Source organism: Schistocerca gregaria, chromosome 6, assembly GCF_023897955.1.
Source record: "Schistocerca gregaria isolate iqSchGreg1 chromosome 6, iqSchGreg1.2, whole genome shotgun sequence".
Taxonomy (NCBI): Eukaryota; Metazoa; Arthropoda; class Insecta; order Orthoptera; family Acrididae; genus Schistocerca; species Schistocerca gregaria.
In genome coordinates, this window is record NC_064925.1 from 93,429,819 (window position 1) to 93,449,611 (window position 19,793).

The 19,793-nt window shown below is 41.1% G+C and overlaps 1 long non-coding RNA gene across 1 annotated transcript in view; it reads left to right on the top strand.

Annotated features, from left to right (window-relative positions):
* LOC126278470 (uncharacterized) overlaps window positions 1-19,793 on the top strand; it is a 1,538,296-nt gene that overhangs the window by 1,464,052 nt on the left and 54,451 nt on the right. The window contains exon 5 of the long non-coding RNA XR_007550707.1: window positions 9,780-9,865. This is a non-coding gene — a long non-coding RNA (uncharacterized LOC126278470). The remainder of the gene's footprint in view (window positions 1-9,779; window positions 9,866-19,793) is intronic.

Genomic DNA, 19,793 nt, shown 5'->3' on the forward strand with positions numbered 1-19,793 from the left:
GTACGGTTAGACAGTGGATTCTTGTAGCGACAAAGATGCAAAGACTAGGGAAAGGCCACGTCTCAGATCCACTAAAGACACCGGCCTGAAATTGGTGTTCAGTGTTGCAGAAAGCTGGAACCAGCGTCTAAGAGGTCCCAATGCGTAGTCTGAAATGCATCAAAAGGCAAAACTGGTAAAAGGCTGCATCGTATCCGGGGTTTTCTATGTCACTTCCGTAGTGCCAGACTCGTCAAAAATTCGAGTAGTTGAGAGTATCATGTCAGCTCTCGGATATTTCAAAGTAAAGTACAAGAGTTTAACATTACCTAGCGAGAAAACAGGAATCAGCTTGAGTGATTTAGAGGAAACAGTGGAAGGCTTTGGTACTACACAATGTTATTGAAAGAACAAAAGTAAATTTTCCAAAAACTACCAGATCGACGTGGTAAAAGGCTGTCAAGGAAACTATTCCAGTACACACTGTTCACCTAACTGAGTAAATGTAGCAACGAAGAGACCTCAACACACAGGTTTAAATTTTGCACCGCCAACTAAGTACGGCAGAGGCTTCACGGAGGTCTTCATATCATAGTAAGAACGGCGGTACTGCACGTTCGTATAGAAGTGTTACTACTGGCACCTGTAAGGCGATTTTCGATCCTTAAACACAGTATGATTATCTGGTCAGTTTGTTCACAATGTAATGATCGAGGGCAAGCCAGATCTCTTGGAATTAAGATACAGACACGCTCCATTGCACGATGAACTGCAGAAGATACGAAAATTTCGAGTGATATTTGCTAACTACGCTTTGGCATGAGGTTCTTGTCTTTGTATTGAAACCATTCACTTCCTTGTTGTTGCGATATCTTTCAGCAATATAAAATTCGACTATATAGTAATTGTGGGAATATATACTTAAATTTATATAAAGTCTATGATTGAATGCATTATAAAAGAAAGGAAATGAAATATTGTGTACTTATCAAAATTTTTGTGGTGCAGAAATTGTGTTTGTGAATTAAACTTTGATCCTCTTACCTTCTGCGATCGTTATTCCATGTTTTCGACTGCTTCGTGGTCTTATGCACATTTTACTTTCTCTGGTTAGCATGTATATATGTTCAAAAAATCTAAAATCTAGTCACGTTATGCTATCTAGTCACGTTATGCCTGGTGTTACAATACCGCTGAATTTACGTCATGTCTTAAATATGTTTTTAACGCATTCTTTTGCTGTTTTCCCAGTTTCGCGGATGTGTATTACTCGGCAAGGTGAAACGGTCATCTTCCAGAATGTCACCACGGTCGAGTTAACGCTCGAAAAGCAGGGGGCGAGACTCTTTTCCTTGTGCCTTTGCCAACGACTTTGCAGGGCCGGCATGGTTACGGTCATATTTGGCAGGGTTAATTTAAGGCGTGGCCTGATGCCTTTCCGAAAGCAGGGTGCAAGGGTTGGGAGAAATGTCAGAAGGGCGTACACTCAAGAACCTTCGCAAGTGGAGCCCTATGACACTCCATTCGGCAGTGTGTGCCACTTGATGATCTGCCCATTTAGATCCAGAGCAGAAACAGGAGACTCCGCTGACAGTATCCGTGAAACTACCTTCTCCAGTGATGTCGCAAATTCCACAGCTGGGTATGTCGATTCATAGTCTGCTGTTTCATTCGTGTATGATTTTTCGAATGTATGTTGACATAGTTCGTTATACTTTCAATTTCCTCGTCCATCGAAGTATCTCTCTCCAGTGGTCATCAAGCACTTTTGGCGTATTACGAGTACAATGAATTTGTAGTTTTCTAACGTAAGTATACTGAAACTTAATGCCACAACATGAAAAGCAAACTATCCCTGTGGTTTGTACTCGCTTCTGCAGTAGACATATTAAGGCTGGGACGATACAGATCATTTTAGTTTCGTTCCTTTGTTAGCAAGATATGCAAAATCGTGTGGTCGATTTCTAATGATAACTTTAATTTTTTCTCTGGCGAAAAGTTCTTGAAGGAGGTCCACTCAGCCTTTTGAGGTCAGCTTTGAAACAAACCGAATATAACACAGAGAAACAGATGCCAAGTTCTCCGAAGTAGCGGTTTATGTCGAAAGTCTTGCTGCAGCTAATTTATTAACAGCAAAAATTTCAGCCGTTCCGAGTTAAAGAGATACATGATTGCCGCATTAGGACTACGGATTTTATTCTATGCCAGTATCCGGACTTTCTGGTCAGGGTTTAAGTCTAGAGGGTACGGCGAAATCAATAAGGGAATCATTTTATCGTAAAACCTTCTTTTTTTTGTCATCAGTCTACTGACTGGTTTGATGCGGCCCGCCACGAATTCCTTTCCTGTGCCAACCTCTTCATCTCAGAGTAGCACTTGCAACCTACGTCCTCAATTATTTGCTTTGCGTATTCCAATCTCTGTCTTCCTCTACAGTTTTTGCCCTCTACAGCTCCCTCTAGTACCATGGAAGTCATTCCCTCATTTCTTAGCAGATGCCTTATCATCCTGTCCCTTCTCCTTATCAGTGTTTTCCACATATTCCTTTCCTCTCCGATTCTGCGTAGAATCTCCTCATTCCTTACCTTATCAGTCCACCAAATTTTTAACGTCTGTAGCACCACATCTTAAATGCTTCAATTCTCTTCTGTTCCGGTTTTCCCACAGTCCTTACAGTGATATAAGAAAGGAAAGGTTGCTGTTCATTAATTAATGTCAAAATTTTGGTTTTTCTCGTCTCGGAACAATTTCATTTATTTCTCTGTATTTCCGTGAGATGGCTTGAAGATTTTCTGTTTTAACCATGCACGAAAAGAACAGACGAAAATAAACTCTGCATAGTGCGACATTGCAAAATTTATTCAAGGAATAGTGTATCAACGACTCATCTGAACAAACTACTGGCCGTTTTAATTCTCATGCTTCATTTTCCGTAAAAATCCTGATGTAGTGTATTATTCCTGCAAGTATGCACTTAACATCCAAACACAGTGGCTCGTTGGATCGGGAACTTTATTGAAATATAATCCTATGGATGGAACAGATTTTGCTGTTTCTTTTCTGTTCTAGAGGGCAGTTCTATTTGATAAAAACTGTGGAATTTTTGAGAAGATGGTATTTGAATGCATTTTCATAATAGGGCGGAAACTGCTGTCTAATAACACATTGTGTATATCATCAGTGAAATATTTATGGGTTACGTTTGTAACATTCTCCTTAAGCATCTCAGTTGCTGATTCTGTAATTTGCTCGCCATTGATTTACATAACTTTTGCTTGTCAACATTTGATTGCACCTTCCATAGTTTTCTCTGTTGCCACTATCACACCGTTCTCGTTCTCAGTGTTGTGCAGTGCTCACTCATTAAGACACGAATTTTATCCGGCGTGAAGGTTGAACTTGTGTAGTGGTGGCGCTATATGTGGAGGAGGCAGTGCTTGGGAGCTGGTGACGTATGTCCGAAGATGTCATGTAGAAACCACTGTATAAGACTTATTTATTATTAGTGATTTTACGGTGCATATTGTCTTTTCCGGCACTGCGGAAGGCGCGCTGCGTCGCTAACTCAACGGCGACAAGGAATGTGGACGCAGCACACTGGCCGTAAGCACACAGGTAATGTAAAATTGTCACCTTCTGAAGAAGAAAAATTTATATTTGTCTTAACCGAGGTGAAGAATTTATTTATCCACTGCAACTGGTCAGCTGTTTATAATTTTATTACGTGAAACCGTTGCTGTTGTGCAGCTATGTTTAAAATGTTGTGGTGTGAGGATGAATGGGCATAACGACACCAACGTCACTGAGCGTGACACACTCAACGGTCAACGTTAATATGACTCGGCCGTTCTTTCTGACGTGCGTCTTTTCAGGGCTGCATTCGCCTCTGACTTAATTTGTTACGATACGCGACCACATGGAACAGCGCAAATGGGAGAGATCTTGCAACGAGAGGACATTCGGCGAATGGACTGGCATGCCCCTGGCGTTGACTTAAAACGCATCAATCGCCTGTGAGATTCGTAGCATGTCCACGTGCTCCAATGACCATTCAAGTGTTGTCAACCGCGCTGGTAGAGGAATCTATAGCCCTAACACAGGAGCTCCTTACCTATCTTATGTCCGGCATGGAAGGTAAGTTGCAGAACGTCTAATGCCGTTGGTGGTGGTCGCGTACCCTAATAAGAACCAAATCCTCTCTTTAGTAATGTACAGGGGACCATCATGGATCACGGTGACTTCTGTGTAATCATTGTCTTTAAATAAAAGTTTCATTTCTAGTGCAAGGATTTTAAGGTTCAAATCATCGCCAGAAAAGGAGAATAAAGATTCAGAAGATACATACAAAAAGGTTCAAAGAAGGTGCTGATGAAATTACTTTATTTATGTTTAAGCCAGCTACATTAACTTTCATCATCTCATTACCATTATTTCGTCTTACTACCGTTTACATGAGGTTTCTCCCTTGTTCAGTGACTTATAAGTTGCATTTGTGACCTGATTAATACCTTCATTTGTAATTTTCAAATACTTAACAGGTATTAACGTTTTTGTAATTGTAAAGCTTTATTTTGCCGTCGTGTTTCATGTCATATGTGTAGGAGATAATACTGCTATATTCCACATATTTAGGGTGTTCCTTGCTATCAACTGGTATTTTATAAAACATTTTATATGGATTGTAACGTAGAGGCTAAGTATGCACATTGTACCTTGTGGTCTTGACTGTTGAAAGGCCTACATCGCTTGTTCCATTCTGTGAGTATTCTTTACATTTGCGTACCTATCACCAAAATTAACGTTATTTGTAGTCCAAATGAATTATCGACTGTAACCCGAGACCAAGGTTTTCCTACAGTTACGTTACAGTATGATATAGTAATGGATGAACTGAAGTTTCATGGTATGTGTAAATCGTGAAATGTGACGCTTCATTAGTGACCAGTTCTTATTTCTATTTTCACACGATTTTGTTGTTATTATTCAGTAGAGGATATGACTGTGTTAGTGACATAATGAAGCAAAGTGTTATTTCTGTATCTATTATTGGTTAGATGTTTCTGTTTTTATCATTAATGTTATGTAAATATTGTAGTTTTGATTTATAATCAGTTACAACCAATGTATATTACATCCATAATAACAGGTGTTGGTTTTATGTCACGGGTAACGAGGTTTTAGCTTCAGTTGTAAATCGAAGTCAATGTTGTGCTACATGCGTTCCTTATTGACCTGTAATGTAGGTTTATCATCTCACACAACTGAGTGAGATCCTCTGTCTCTTCAGTTGAAAGTTTTACTACAACAATAGGAAAAATTCAAAACCGTTTTTTGAGCTAATACCGACTTGCTCTTCTCCGTCTTCAAATCTGTATCATGACGGAATTAGTTTCGGCAAAAGCCATGAAAATCCAAAGGAAAATCCATTGAAAATGTTGCAATTCCACAAAAAGTAGGCTATTCCCTTGTTTTTCCTACAAAAGCCGGAAAAGTCCAGAATTAGTTGATTTCCCGTTCTTGGTTCCCTGTTCTCATTTTGCTAGACAGATTACTGTGCCATACATTAAGACCAAACGTCGCAGGAATGCAGATGGGAAGTTGTAATCTTGCAGCTGCATTTCCCTACAAGTTGAAAATTGAAGGTCAGGAGTATTCTCATTTGTAAAGTAGTTTCCGTTAGCTTTCATGGAATAATCAAGCACAGGCTGTACAGAGTCCGGAACAGTACTGTAATATATACAAATTTAGACCACATAGTGTATGGAGAACAGCGATCTGCTGCTCGTATATTTTACTTAAAATGAACAGTCAAGATCGCAATAATATCCTTTTTTTTAATTTTTCGGCTTCGGCTTATGCAGAACCAGCACCGGCCACAGGGGGACAAAAATTCTGAAGACGGCTTTTACATAACCCGAAATCGGTAAATAAAAATAAAAAAATATTACTGCTATCAAGACTGTTCATTTTAACTTAAATAGTACTATAATGTACGGACAGTGTTCAAGAGATAAAAGAGATTCCCAGAACAGACTGAAAAAAGATACCAGAGCCGATTGTTTAGTTGACTGAATACAATATAAACTCCTTTAATCAAGGCAACCACACTCTCCCCTGCTTGATGTAATAGAAAGTACCTGCCACAAGATTCGACCATAAATGATATGCATCCTGAGTTATTGCACAACTACAACTACTGAACAGTATACAAATCTTTTAACATGAATTTGGGATATCCCAGTGTCTGATAGATGTACCATATGTAATTCACTGCACAGTGCAATAAAAATTGAGGAAAGAGATTTTTATAAGAACAAATTAGTAGCTCAAAAGACAGTCCAATTGAAAAGGGCAGAAGATTTTGTAAGCATGAAACGAAACTATATTCTAAAAGTGAAACAAGGGCTCATTAACTGTATTTCATTTGATTTTATGTAAAGTGGTCCCTTACCGCACTTGTAATTAAGTGCCATTTACTACGCATGGCAGTTATGGTACCATGTTTTTGGGTTCAACATCTGGTAGATGACTAAGTTATGTTTACCGTAATCTTGAAAATGAAGGAAGGTAGGGTCCTAACGAAGTGACGTGCATGATTCGGAACTGCTTAAACAACATTCCATTAGAAAACTGAAGAGATGAGTTAGTTCTGCTTAGTGATGGATGTCCTGGGCTGAACAGCAATAAAGTTATGGTTCAGTTTTTGTTCAGGCAAGTAAACATCTTGAAGATCTACAAATGGATGACATATTTGTTCCAGTGTGAGGAAATACCTGTTTACCAAACGATAAAGACTTCACACCAATAAGGAAGTTCAGGACAAAGAGTAAAGGAACGTCTGAAATAAGGGTCGGGAAAACTGTTGAAGTCCGTACGTTACTTACCCAATGCAGGTGAAAATAAAGAAACATCATGATTTCGTTAACATCAAACGTGCTATTGAACCATTCTAATTGATAAGGCTTAAATTTCCACTCAAACTGCAGCAGGTATAGATGGCTCACAATTATGTGGATGATAAGTTTTGTATCTCATTGCGTAACTCTTAGTTTGACCCGTGGTACATTCAAATCATTACTAAGAGAAATACTACTGCAGAATGTACTGCTTTGGATCTACATCAGTTGTAGGACAAGAACCCAGATATTCAGGTGGCTAAAGAAAGAGGTTTTCCTAATTTGATGCAGTTGCTGAAAGAATATATCAAAGAATTCTACAAGGAATTCCTTTATGGTACGCCACAACAAACCTGTAATATAGAGGAGGAAACAGAAGTTGCTATTGATGATGATAATGATAGCAGTGATGGCTGGAACAGTGGGAATAACTAAACCTGTTTTTCAGTTTCTTTTAAAGGAAACAACTGACACACAGCCACATACAGCATTTTGAAAACACACTAAATTAGTCCAGAAAAATTATTAGAGCTTCATTATTTCTTAATTTGCTACAAGTACCAGGCAAATTCGATGAGACTATGCTCCTACGAAATAACTGTAGACCGTATACTTAAAGATGAACATAAATCAAAGAGGTGTTCCTGTTTAACATGCTATGAGTACGTTTGATCACTTTTCATGCGTCAGTTTAAATTGTGGAAAGTATTTTTCTTTATTCCAGAAAAACTACAATTGTGTACTTGCCTGGTTTTTGTAATAAGTCTCGTAACTGCACACTAATTTCTTTTATTATGTGTACAACAGTTTGGCCACACTATTTTTGAGCACACGATGTGTAAGGGGCAAAGAAATATCTTTTACATACTTTCATGATATTACATGAAAGTTCATTTTTCCATTAAATAAGTGGGTTGACAGAATTTTTTTTGTCGTTATCTTTTATGGTTGTTGACCTCTTTTTTTATGTGTGATAAGCGTAAAACTTGATGTTGTAATGAAAATTTGTAATACTGATATTTCTCCATTGAATGGTAAGCACAATAATTGTATTTACTGTTTACAAATGTCGTTTGTATAAAGAGTTTATTAAACCATTATACGGCTCTTTCAGAACATTATTTTCATTTGTACGTTTTACTTGATTGACATGTTCTACCAGTTAGTGTCGTTTAGCCATTTTTCCCTGATCCTGTACTCATATACAATACTGTACTGTTTTTGGATGGTGAACACATGGTACCATCACTGAAATTAGTCTTGTTAACTTTCGTTCCCTCTGACTTAACCAATGACCGTATTTCAGATATTCTTACGTTTTTACTCTGGATTATTACACTCTTTCGTCATCTCAGGTTACATAGGCCTGAGATGGTAGTCGCCTGTGAAGGGTCGGGGCTCTATCTGCAACATACGGAAGTTTTCCAAGATAGTGTCAAAATCTTGTTATCTTGAGATACACATTTTGTCATTGTCAGATTTTGTATACAGAAGGGTCTTCTACTAAAAATATTCATTTTTAGACCAATGGATTTTATAAATTTTAATTACTGTATATGATGCTGATGTTCAGAGGTAGAAGTCGTATATTTCGATCTTTCTCATTTCTAAATACTTTACATAGTTTTTTTCTGTTTGTACCGTCTTACAGTTCGTGGTGGCTGAAATGACGGAAACCGGCAAAGAGTAAATACAGCTGATGACAAATAAAAATGCTTTATTATAATGAAACGGCTATGTTTTCACTGCTTTCATGGCCGGCATTGTGAGTTGCTGATTTAATGGCGTCGCATTGTACTGAACGAATAATCGGGATTTTGTATCACCCAGGGATGACCGTTGTCGGTAAGTATGTTGATGACTCAGGGAAAAGTTCCGCCCTTGCAGTGTTTTGGAAGGGCACCGTAATATTACCATACGTTATGGTGTGCCGAGCCATCAGGCGTGACGATAATCTGTGGGAGATAACAATTGAGGGAGCTCTGACGAAACAAAAATATGTCACAATCTAGCGTCCTTATGCATTACGCCTCATTTGACAATAAATGGTGATATTTTTCAACGGGGCAATGCTCGTCTACACATGTTATATGTGTCTGTTAACTGTCCGCTTGATTCTGAGGTATCTCTTCTGGTCAGAAAGATCCCCAGATCTGTCCGTATACAAAAGATATGTGGGACTAGGTCGGATAACAACTGCATCTCAGTGGTAGTATGGACGACATTAAGGGCCAGTTGTGGGCGAACTTCTCTCAGGACAGAGTTCGACGGCTTCATGGCAAACTCTCCAACTGAGTCAGTGCTTATATTCGGGCCACAAAGGACGCAACATCAAACTGTTAAGTGGGCTCTTACTGCCAAGTTCTTTTTAAATTTGACTCCATTTTGGAAATTTGTGGTAAGGTCTTATGGGACTAAACTGCTGAGGTCACCGGTTCCTACGCTTACGCACTACTTAATCTAACTTAAACTAACTTACGCTAAGGGCAACACACACACACCGATGCCCGAGGGAGGACTCGAACCTCCGACAGGCGGAGCCGTGCGGGCCGTGCAAAGACCCTCAGATCCATTTTGTAATCTGCTCGAACTGGGGAGATTCTTATCATTATCTCCTCTTCTTGTAAGCGAGTCACTTTTTTTTCGTCAGGCAGTGAACTTTTATTTTATTGAACCAAATTTATATTATCTCATAAAATGTTGTCACAAAGTTCGGAGTAGCTTTCGTAATCCAGCTGCCGTCAGCAGTCCTTACACAGTTTAATTTATTTTTAATATGTTGATTTGATAGTAAAATTTAACTGTGATTTTACACAAATTACATTGTAAATTGTGATACGAGTGATAGAAAGGCATCGTAAGATAGGAAGTTATTCAAAACATACCTTTTCTGCGTTGTTGCAGGAATGCTATGGAGGATACATGGACCTGGACGTAACCCGCCTCAGCGACCAACAGGCGACATACTTTGAGGCGTGACGCTGGACAAGGTTTGTCGACAAATAATTTGAAATCGTTGCTATAGATTTTAAGTAGTACGTCACCGAAGACAACAAAGAATCAGTCGCTTCCCGTCAAATTGTGAAACAAAGTAGAGCATAATAGGGTAACTAAATAACGAAAAAATGGTAATGTGCTAGGAGCTGAGTGCACTTACAAGCCAGTTGGGACCAACTTTGTAATCGCGCTATGGTCCACCTTTGGAACTAAGCATAGATGTGATTCAGAGGAGTAGTGACCAGGGGGGGGGGGGGGGGGGGTAAACTGTAGAGAAAGGGAGAGAGAGAGAGAGAGAGAGAGAGAGAGAGAGAGAGAGAGAGAGAGACCAACTTTGATTACAGAAAGGAAATTCAATTCTTTGCAGATAGCAGTAGCTCTGCAGAGATGAAAACGCTTGCACAGGATAGACTACCTTCCGTAGCTGTAGTTTAAAGACCACAACAAGAAAATTTTAACGTCAGATTATCACGTCAATGTTGAGCGAAGTTGAGTTCGTTAATCAAGCTTACGAGGTGCTGAAGTAGCCACATTGCTTTTACCTGTGGAGGAGTGTTATTCTTTATGACAAATTATTTATTATATGATTCACATTGATAAACGCCTCTATACAAGACGGTTTGATCGGAAATTCCAGTTGTCCCTTTCAGTTGTAAGCATAAATCTAACGACCTAGCCACGGCAAAGAACAAAAGAAAGCAAAACAGGCAGGAATTCCCCGTGGAGTGGTGACTCCGAAGGTTCCAGTTAGTGAGCGTGGCATGCGCCCTGCCTTCGGAGGAAGTCTCAAAGTAGTGTGCTGACTATGGTTACGGCACAGTAAACAGGCAGGGGTGCACACGGTTTCTCACCCTCCACTGTCTTTCCGTTGTTTTTCATTTATTTTTCAGGCCCAACTTCTCCTTGCATTAAATATTTTATGCAGCAGTTTTTCTAGATCCGATGCTTGAGATCTTTCGTTTCAGTCTTTGGTGATTTTCTGATCTCTGTAATAATTTGCTCGTCTTTTCTGGAAGAAGTAAAATTTTTCTAGTGAGGTACAAGTAAGTTCTTCTCCGACAGACGGAGGTATCGAATCACGTGCCGTCAGGAAAGGAGGTACTGCTTATATCGTTTGTGTACTCATCGCGATCACATAAGTAGTGAGACAGCTACTGGTTGTGTTAAAGAGCGTTCATCATGTAGTAGGCTTAAAGAATTTTATGAAGAAATCTAGAAATTTTTGAAACGTTGCACTACATAATTATTTACTTGGTATGATCACTGATAATATTATTATGGGAACACCGAAATAGAAAACGCACAACTCTATAGTTTTTATATAGTATTCTAAACACAACAGTTTTTTTTTTTTTTCAGAATCGAGGAAAGTGATAAACGTCTCAATGTCGAGCGTTTTACGTCCCAGTACACTCAAATGACGTAAGGCAACTGTAGAAAGAAAGGCTGAAACAGTCATTCTAACAATTTTCGTCAGATGTATGTAGGATCAGTTTTCATTCTCTACTTCTAGCAACAAATTAGCCTGTTTGACATTCCGATCTTTTCACTCAACTGTAAAATCTGGCTGCGGCTGGAGGAGGAGGAAACCCAATTGCAAATATGGGTGACGGGTGACGGGATTTCCAGTACCGGCATTAGCCATATAGCCAAGGAAAGCCCTCCACCCCCCCCCCCCCCCTCCACCAGCCACTTGTTCAGAACCGGGAGACTGGGATTATTTCAATCATCTGTGACCAATGTTATTAATCATGTCAGAGAAAAAGTAACATTTAGTACGTGTATATATAGGTGTGTTTGTGCGTGTGTGTCAGTGTGAGTGTGCTACGACACTATGTAGTGTGTTTCGCAGCTGCCTTATGATCACTTACTTATTATATGGGAGAGAGATATTATCGATTGATTCCGTAGCTATACTGCCTTCCATGTTAAAATTAGTCTTGGAGCAGTACATTGTAACATTCGAAACTCGCTTACTCCAGTTCCGAAATGCCTTTACCACTACGTAGATATAGTGATACGTGGTCTGATGTGTGCTTAGGACGATTATTGCTTGTGATGTTTACTACATACACTTCTGCTAGGGGTAAAGCAAAAGAGGGTGAGCTTTCCTCTCTCTTCCTTTGGAATCTGAAATACAGTTTTTAGTCATTACCGAACTCTCATAAACTTCTGATTCTGTGAGACCTCTCGTTTAGTCGATTGTAGAAATACGTGGCTATTCACAGTGAGACAATATTATGGATTTAATCTGACCAATTCCTTTATTTTTATAAAAACTGTCAAAATAAATTTCTGCGGCCACACATGGTTTGCTGCAGAAGACTACAGCGATGATATGGTTATCGGCACCTTTGTGATTCAAAAATACATTGCCTTGGAGGAAAGTGCGAAATGTTTCCATTACGCGGTACTGCAAAAGTTGTTTCGATCAAACTAACACGCAATGTGACAGCAGTTACATATGATAACAATATCAACACGGGGCTGAGAAATGTTAATCACAACTACCAAATGAAAAGTGTGCTATATTAAAAAAGAAACGCTAAATGGATTTTGCTTTTCAAAGCCTGATAAGATATTTAACACACAAGAGTGAAGAAGAATTAACAACACCAAAATTTTTAAAACAGCTATGTAGGAAATTTTCGATCCGTTTATCAGTTCTAATAATTTCATGAGCATTCTAACATTCATGGTGGTGTCTGTCTGTTCTATATCGTGTCTCCCTACCACTTTTGCGCAACGACACTCTGAGCGTGTTTTTTAGGTAATTGACTAGTTTGAACCTGGGACCTGTTGCTGGTAAGGAGACGCCAGACCACACATGACATGTAGAATTCAGAAGAGTTCAGTGAGACTAGCGATGATATAACCAAATACTTAATGATTTCAGTGGCAGCTCCACTGCACTCCCTGTAAAAGAATCTTAATACTAACTAAATTTAGTGGAAGGGGTTCAAGGCTTTCCTATTTTTAGTTAGCTGGTAAAATAACGTCGAAAATGCAGTTAAGTTTAAAATTGGAAATTTTATTCTACTCACAAAACATTGTTTATAAATTGCACTATGGATAAAAGTAAGTGTTTTAATACAGGACGGTAAAAACCAACTGCGTTCAACAAAAGTTCTACAATGGATCGAAGGAAGACCTATGCCATATCACATCTATAATCTAGGTTCAAATTAACTTTCACAACAGAGAAAACTATCAAAATGGTCTACAGTGACCCTCAATTATCTTTCATTACTTATCTAACTTGTCATAAGTTACAGTGGCTGATGTGGCTTCTCAATAACTATATAACAGAAAAATCATCGCGTTTCAGATTTTTACTTCAAGTGGCAAATGTGAACACCATGAGCTTTAATTGACGATCGACACTAGTATTACGAAAAAAGGGGGTGTAACAGATGAGACTTCTGCAGTTCTGAGTGAAGCTTTATGCGCTGTTATGCGGCATTGCTTGCGTTCATTACCTTGTCGGTGTTCGTCAGGGATCGGCGACCGGCGCAGCTCCGCTCACCTCGCCGTCTCGGAAGCAACTAACCCTCCTAACTTCTCCTTACTACAATTTACCGAAGTTGGTTTAAAAAAAACTATCTGGCTGTGTTTTCATCTGACCAATCAGGGTCTCAATGTTAACCTTAAGCTCCGCCTACAAAAATTTTGTCTATCCAATGAGAAACGTTATACTTTTCGTGGTGGGGCAATGTTTATAAAATTTGCAACGTAACAGAGACGCGAAAAAGTCTCACGCTAAAACTTGCAGCTGGTGTGGTCCTTTTAGCGTTATCGTAAGATCAATACTGTTCTTCTGGAGGAATCTAGCTTTTAACATGGGCTCGGGGGTGGTCCTAACGTAACGCGAAAAAGTCTCACGCTAAAACTTGCGGGTGGTTTTTGTTAGCTGGCGACGTGGGTGTCCAGTATATCCCTTATCGTAGGGCCTTCTAGCTTAACACGGTTCTGCTCTCGGTTTCTGTTCTCGTTTCTACCCCCAGAACTGCGTCTGTCTCACGGTGGGAAGGTATGACATGCAATTAGGCATTCTTGTGTTAGTCTGTGGTATTCCATTTGCTAACTCGTTACTCGTATTACTTTGGTTAATTTAATGTCACGATTTATTCGGAACTATGTGATATACTACTGGATTTGCTTATCATGCCAGGATTTTCATGGAAGGTGTTGGATTTGCCTGACACCTAACACCATGATATAGTGTAAAGGATGAATCAGGTAAGACACGTCATCCTATACAATGGAAACAGTAAACGTATCGAGTGGTGGTTTTCGTTAAACTGTAGAGGAGAGTATTGAAATTTTCTTGATGGACGCATATAATTTTTGACATTTGTATGCGTCGGATTATGAAACTGATTATCATTACTGAACTATATGCTCTTCTCTATGGCAATGGAATAATCTTCGAAGAGGACTTCTACGACATAAAATGTGTAGAAATAGTAAGAACACGACATTGCCGTAAACCAGTGTCCAAAAATCAGGAAAAAAGCTCTCACAAACGCCTTCTTTACTGTAACAAATGTAACCATAGTTATAAATTGAGTACGGTTAATGTGTTTAGTATTACAACTGCCACTCAGTGCGTTGATCTCGAGCAATGATATAATCCATAAGGCGATCCTGGACGGGCAGTAATGCACACTGAATTTCATCTGGATTAACAATAGCACATGCTCGTATAACACATCATTTCAGGTCTTGTTTTAGTTTTTTTCTACAGATGAAAGTAGAAAAATGTAAGTCTAGTGAGAGTGTTTGCAAAATGACCAGTCTAATGATCTCGAAATGTTTAGAATGTCTGTTATTGTGTGCAGGTAGTGGTGTGGACACTTTTAATGTGGGTGCCACATGGAATGCCTTATGTTCAGTGGGATATCTTCCAATGATTGCGGCAGTGTATGTGTTATCAGCTGCTGATGTAAACGTCAGGCTAATCAAAACTAAACAGATCGAAAGACGTAATTGAACTGATTACACTACTAGCCATTAACATTGCTACACCAGGAAGAAATGGAGATGATAAACGGGTATTCATTGGACAAATATATCATACTAGAACTGACATGTGATTACATTTTCACGCAATTTGGGTGCATAGATACTGAGAAATCAGTACCCAGAACAACCACCTCTGGCCGTAATAACGGCCTTGATATGCCTGGGCATTGAGTCAAACAGAGCTTGGATGGCGTGTACAGGTACAGCTGCCCATGCAGCTTCAACACGATACCACAGTTTATCAAGAGTAGTCACCGGCGTATTGTGACAAGCCAGTTGCTCGGACACCATTGAGCAGAAGTTTTCAATTGGTGAGAGATCTGGAGAATGTGCTGAATAGGGCAGCAGTCGAACATTTTCTGTATCCAGAAAGGCCGTACAGGACCTGCAACATGCGGTCGTGCGTTATCCTGCTGAAACGTAGGGTTTCGCAGGGATCGATTGAAGGGTAGAACCATGGGTCGTAACACATCTGAAATGTAACGTCCACTGTTCAAAGTGCCGTCAGTACGAACAAGTGGTGACCGAGACGTGTAGCCAATGGCACCCTATAACATCACGCCGGGTGATACGCCAGTATGGCTATGACGAATCTACGCTTCCAGTGAGCGTTTACCACGATATCGCCAAACATGGACGCGACCATCATGATGCTGTAAACAGAACCTGGATTCATCCGAAAAATGACATTTTGCCATTCGTGCACCCAGGTTCGTCGTTGAGTACACCATCGCAGACGCTCCTGCCTGTGATGTAGCGTCAAGGGTAACTGCAGCCACGGTCTCCGAGCAGCTAGCCCATGCTGCTGCAAACGTCGTCGAACTGTCCGTGTAGATGGTTGCCTTGCAAACGTCCCCATCTGTTGACTCAGGGATCGGGACGTGGCTGCACGATCCGTTACAGCCATGCGGATAAGATGCCTGCAATCTCGACTGCTAGTGATACGAGGCCGTTTGGATCCAGCACGGCGTTCCGTATTATCCTCCTGAACCCACCGATTCCATATTCTGCTAACAGTCATTGGATCTAGACAAATACAAGCAGTAACGTCGCGATGCGATTAACCGCAATCCCGATAGGCTATAATCCGACCTTTATGAAAGACGGAAACGTGATGGTACGCATTTCTCCTCCTTACACGAGGTATCACAACAACGTTTCACCACGCTACGCCGGTCAACTGCTGTTTGTGTATGAGAAGTCGGTTGGAAACTTCCCTCCAGTCATCACGTTGTAGGTGTCGCCACCGGTGCCAACCTTGTGTGAATGCTCTGAAAAGCTAATCATTTGTATATCACAGCATCTTCTTCCTGTCGGTTAAATTTCGCGCTTGTGCACGTCATCTTCATGGTGTAGCATTTTTAATGGCCAGTAGTGTATTATTTCAAAAATAATCGCCATAGCTGTTAATTCATTTATATCACTGTGAGGCAAGACGATTAGCGCCTTCATGGAAAATTGTTTGCGGTTTCCTACGGAAACATGATTGTACCCAGGCGCCCACCTCTTCGTTGGTGAGTCGATATGGGGGAGGGGACCGAACAGCGAGGATTTCGGCAGCATCGGATTAGGGAATGGCGGGGGAGGAAAACGGAGGTGCCCTTTCAAAGGAACCATCCCGACACTTTCCTGAAGCGATGCAGGGAAATTACGGAAAAACTAAATCAGGATGGTGAGGCGTGGGTGTGAACCGTCGTCCCCTCCAAAGCGAGTACAGTGTGTTAACCACTGCGCCACATCGCTCGGTGCATATCTTCGTCCGAAGCAACTAGACGAACACGGATGGCGGGAGATCGGTACAGTATTCAGGATACGTAAGAGCTCCACAGAAAAATTTCTGCTCCGTAATCGAAACTGCCTTATCAACATCTGGGGGGGGGGGGGGCGAAAGGCACCAAGCTGTGCCCGAATAAGGCCCCCATTAAACATTTCTGGGCATTTGTGCTTGATAGCGCACTTCAGTTGTGTTTCTTTCATAAGCCCTTACACATCCTCCATATAGTCCCTATCACTCGCCATGCGGTTTCCTCACTTTAGGAGCTCTGTAGAATGACAGTCGTGGCTTCCGATTTGCTTCGGACGATGAGGTGCACGCTTGGATACAATCTTGGTTCCGTAGACAAACAAAAACATTTTTCCATGAGTGAATTGCGCGTCTTGTCATACAGTGGGTCAAATGTATTAACAGTTATGACGATTACTTTCGAAATAAAAACTTACGTTATTTCCACTTATCTCGTTTTCATTGGAATATTTACAGCATCCTCAATAAAACAGGTGCAATGATGCTGTTCCTGAAATAGATGTTAGCAGATCCAGGATTATACACCCATCTGTCATCTGACAGCAGGCGCCTGCACGCAGGCTCTGAAACTGATAGCATGGTGGAGGAATAAAGGATAAGAATAAAACCAGTGGACTAAAAAGTACTTCACATGTATCGATGTAGTCTCAGTAAGGTATTCCAGTGACGCAAGAAATTTTATTATAAGTCCAGTCAAGGACTACATACGTTTATCAGCCTGACTGATAAACATACACTGTCAGCGACTGGATTTATAATAAAATAATAAAGTACTTCACTCCCTCCGTTATTAAATGCAAATTCGTTTATTCTTTTTTATTTGCCGAAATGTTAGCACACACAGGACTATGTCATTTGATCAACAACTTGAAGATGAGCTTGTGTGTTTATGGAAGGAGATGACAGATAGATAGATAGATAGATAGATAGATAGATAGATAGATAGATAGGTAGACAGATACATAAAGAGAGAATGAAAGAGAGAGAGATATTGAGGCAAAGCCACGCAAGAAGAGTGGTGGCAGGAAGAGCTTTTTGTAGGCTTTTCTCCCGAAATTACTGCAGCAGTTGAAATAGCGCGTTGGTGGTAATGATTCACTCCTTCGGCGAATTCTGTAAAGACAGCTCCCGTAAAGATTCGCGTCGACGAAAAGACTGATTGTTTCTAATTGGGATTTCTGTGTAGACACCCAAGAAACTAAAAGTTCCCTCCCGTCTCGTGGAGTCCCCTTTTCTGAGAACCCTGCCGGTTCGCAACAAGTTCCACGCAATGGCGAATTTGGTAGAGGATTCCAAGGGAGAGAACGAAGACGCCGCAAGGAAAAAAAAAAGAAGAAGTTCTTCTCCTCCCCATCCTGCAGGTCCGTCGAAATTTGCTGCGCAGCGTGTATCCTGGAGATAGTCGGACTGAGCTGTAAGAAACGTTTCGCAGGAGAAGGCTCCGGATGGGGTTCGGATGAGAGGGTGACGAGTGTAGTAGGGGTGAAACGGGAGGAGGGGGAAGCATAGAGAGAGAGAGAGAGAGAGAGAGAGAGAGAGAGAGAGAGAGAGAGACGGAGAAAGGTAGCGATCGGGAGAGGGAAAGGAGAGAAACGGAAGCTTCTGGACGTACACCGAGGCAAGACTCTAGCGCGGTGTGGGCCCACGAACCAGTCCGTGATTGGACGTACTCGGCCGGAAGAGAGCACCGAGGCTGGGAGGAGGTTGCGGGAGGGGGGGGGGATGGGGGGGCGGAGCGAATTAAAATGACTGCTGGCTTCCGTCGTTACCTCATAAAGTAAATACGAAATATCTCCTCAGTACCACTGGAGCCGTGTGACTGTGTCCTGAATGCTAGGAGACCGATTCGGAAGATGTGACAAGGCACAACGAGAATGTACCCTTCATTTCCTTTGGAAAAGTCAAACACTTAACAGCACCCCTCGTCATTTTCTTCACCACCACCACCCTCCCTTCCTTCCTTTCACACTCACTCTCTCACCCTTCCACCTAAATCCGCCAGGCGCCCAACAAAGGCTGCGAGTGGGCAATTACATATTTCGTTTTGCAGCGTAGAAGGAGGCAAAGAAATGCATTGCACTGGTGGGGGCGGTTGGGGAAGGAAAGGGTTGCCAGAAACTGGCGCATTTCGGCCCTAATGAAAGCGCCGTCTATGGAAATTATTCATTCAGAAGCGTCCAGTGCTAGGAGCAAGAAGAGAGAGAGAGAGAGAGAGAGAGAGAGAGAGAGAGAGAGGGAGAGTTGAAGAGAGACGAAGACAGAAAGAGTTAAATTTACTGGCCTTTTTGTGTCTATTTTCCTCCCCTTCTGTGCGCCAGCGAGAACGGTCATTTTACGCGCCAGCTTTGGAGGACAATATTAACCGTTTCAAATGGCCCCTTTATTACGACAATGAAAAGCTGTTGATTACAAACTACTTTCCGGCAGTGGTCTTTGCAGCCAGATTTCTTTTGTATTTGCATATGGTCCGCGTTCGTAGCTCGACTTGAATCGTATACTTTTGTCGGAATGACGAATCACACATAGAAGTGTATTTGATGTACTTGCCGCCACAGTGTGGTGCGACAGCACTCACTGGTGCCGCTTTAAAGCAGTGACGTTCCCAGACTGGAACATATACAGGGTGGTTCATTGATACTGACCGGGCCAAATATCTCACGAAATAACCATCGAACGAAAAAACTACACAGAGGAAACTCGTCTAACTTGAAGGGAGAAACCAGATAGCGCTATGGTTGGCCCGCTAGACAGCGCTGCCATAGGTCAAAAGGGTATCAACTCGTTTTTTTTTTCCAATAGGAACCCCAATTTTTTATTACATATTCGTGTAGTACGTAAAGAAATATGAATATTTTAGTTGGACCTCTTTTTTCGCTTTGTGATATATGGCACTGTAATAGTCACAAACGTATAAGTACGTGATATCACGTAACACTCCGTCAGTGCGGACGGTATTTGCTTCGTGATACATTACTCGTGTTAAAATGGACCTTTTACCAATTGCGGAAGAGGTCGATATCGTGTTGATGTATGGCTATTGTGATCAAAATGCCCAACTGGCGTGTGCTATGTATGCTGCTCGGTATCCTGGA